This window comes from Eutrema salsugineum, unplaced genomic scaffold, assembly GCF_000478725.1.
Source record: "Eutrema salsugineum unplaced genomic scaffold, Eutsalg1_0 scaffold_4, whole genome shotgun sequence".
NCBI lineage: Eukaryota > Viridiplantae > Streptophyta > Magnoliopsida > Brassicales > Brassicaceae > Eutrema > Eutrema salsugineum.
Window position 1 is genome coordinate 14,909,086 of NW_006256686.1, and position 2,380 is coordinate 14,911,465.

Below are 2,380 nucleotides of genomic sequence, written 5' to 3' on the forward strand. Positions count from 1 at the left end.
ATCATGTTCTTCAACTCGGTTATCTCCTTGTTGTCTGTTCCGGTTTGTTTCGTCAAGCGATCGTGTTCAGGACAATCATTACTATTGGCTTGAGCCAAATTCTCGATGAGGGCTCTTCCTTGTGCTATTGTCTTTTGTCCAAAATCTCCATTGCTAGCTGTATCAAGCGAAAGTTTGTATTTTGGTTGTAAACCTCGGTAAAATGTGCTCAGCAGGCTTGATCCAGGAAATCCATGGTGAGGGCAATCACGTTCATACTCCTTAAAGTGTTCCCAGGCTTCATAGAAAGATTCAGTCGGTCCTTGCTGAAAGCTTGAGATCTTCTCAAGAAGTTCGACCTTGACTTAGTATAGAAGTGATTCAGGAAAGCAGTTTTACACTCTTCCCAATTAGTAATCGATCCTGCAGGAAAAGATTTCAACCAACGGTGAGCTTTGTCTGCTAATGAAAAAGGGAACAACTTACACTTTAAATAGTCTGCTGGAACTTGGTTTGTTCTCATCATGCTACAGATTTCTTCAAAGAGCTCGATATGGTCCATTGGGTGTTCAGAAGGAACTCCATGGAATTGGTTTTGTTTCACCAATGAGATGATTTGAGGCTTGACTTCAAACTCATTCCGGTTCGGAAATGGAACTTGAATTGCAGATTGGTTCTGAAAATATTGAGTAGGTGTATCAAAATCAACTATGGGATGGTTCCTGGCTTGTCTTCGGTGATGGTTTGCTGGCTGCACAGGGCGGTCAGCGCGCCCATTCGGCTGCATTCCTTGGTGGTCACCATCGGCTGCATTGATGGGTGCATCAAGGTCTTCACGTTCTTCTCTCTCGCGGTTCTAGTGGTTTCTTGGAGGAACCTCATCCTCCTCTCCATCTTGTCGAGCATGATCACCTCCTCCGTGATCATTGTCTTCATTTTCTCCATGTTCGGACCCGTCTTGGTCCATATTTAAAGCTCGGTTAATAGGATCTCCAGGCTGGTCGTCGTTGGCCATTCCTTGCGTTCGTCTAAGTCTTCGAAGTTCTCTTTCGTGTCTGTCTATCTCGTCTAGAATTGGAATGTTTTCAGAGAAAAACAAAAGAAGGGAAAGATAATTCAACAAAACTTTAAGAGAGAACTAGAGATCAGGTGTCTAGAACAGAAGTTAAAACAAGAAAAATAACAAAAGGCAGCGAAACAAATCCCCGGCAACGGCTGATAGTAGGAATTTTCAATCCTTGATCAATTCCTCAACTACTCATGTCATTGTAGCACTTGGGGTATCAATCCAAATGGAGAGATTCTAGACACTAGAACTATGAGGAGCTATCTTAATTCAAGTCTAATAAGCAGATGAGTTGGTAACAAGGTGATCTAAAAACATAAAGCAAACAAGAACAAGCAGTAATTAAGAATTAAACAAGCAAGATAAACTAAACAAACACTCAAATTCAAATAAAGAGAAAGCTAAACCTCTAGATGTGATCATTGATCAGGGTGCTTTAAATGTGAATTCATGATGCTAAGCAAACAATGCAACACTTGCAATTCTTTAGTCTAGACTTCCAAATCAGATTAATTCATTCTCATGACAAAAATCCCTTTGTTAATTACCAATTCAAGACTAATTCCCATTAGATGAATAAACAATCAACAAGCATAAGGTTCCAAGTCTAAAATGACCAGACAGCCTCTTTGTGCATCAAAATAAGAGCTAAGAAAGACTGAATCTTATACAGAAAGATAAAGCAAACATCACATGATCTCAAATTCCAATTAACTTAGAACTCTAATCTAGATTAATCCTCTCATGAAGGCACTAACCTCTACACTAATCCATTTTCAAACCAAATCATCATTTGTGAATATGAATCAATGAGCATTAAGAAACAGTTCTAATATGTCATTCATGCATTTAACAATCATTCCCATGATGAAAAAGGCATAAACCCTTAAGTTAGCTCATTCAGGCATTTCATCAAACACCTTGTGGGTGGAGAAATGCCTAAGTTCTATATCAAGCTTATAATGAGAGATCTAGCATTAGGATCAGCTAACTAAGGAAAGGAGAAGAGAATATAAGCTTAAACAATCAATAATCTACATCTAAGCACCCTAATATACACACCTAGAAGCTTAAAGGAAGACTACTCACTAATCATGATGAACACACCATTTCCTTTGCAAGAGGTGGTGTTAATCATGATTAGAAGTTTAGATGAGATGATGAAATGATAAGAAACAGCTTTAAGATAATGAAATCTCTTAGATATCTCTTAATCACGTCGGTTTTACACAGATAAGGTAAGCAAACAAGAGAGAAACTAAGAGAGAAGATAAGATGTTCCTTAGGGTTTTTCCCAAAAAATTATTTATACTAAGTTTTATGGACCGGGTCAGC

The 2,380-nt window shown here is 38.5% G+C and overlaps 1 non-coding gene across 1 annotated transcript; it reads left to right on the forward strand.

Annotated features, from left to right (window-relative positions):
• The first annotated feature begins 228 nt into the window (after positions 1–228).
• LOC112084898 lies at positions 229–335 on the forward strand. Its single transcript, XR_002898554.1, has one exon. It is a non-coding gene; the product is annotated as a small nucleolar RNA R71 (small nucleolar RNA).
• Positions 336–2,380: the final 2,045 nt, after the last annotated feature.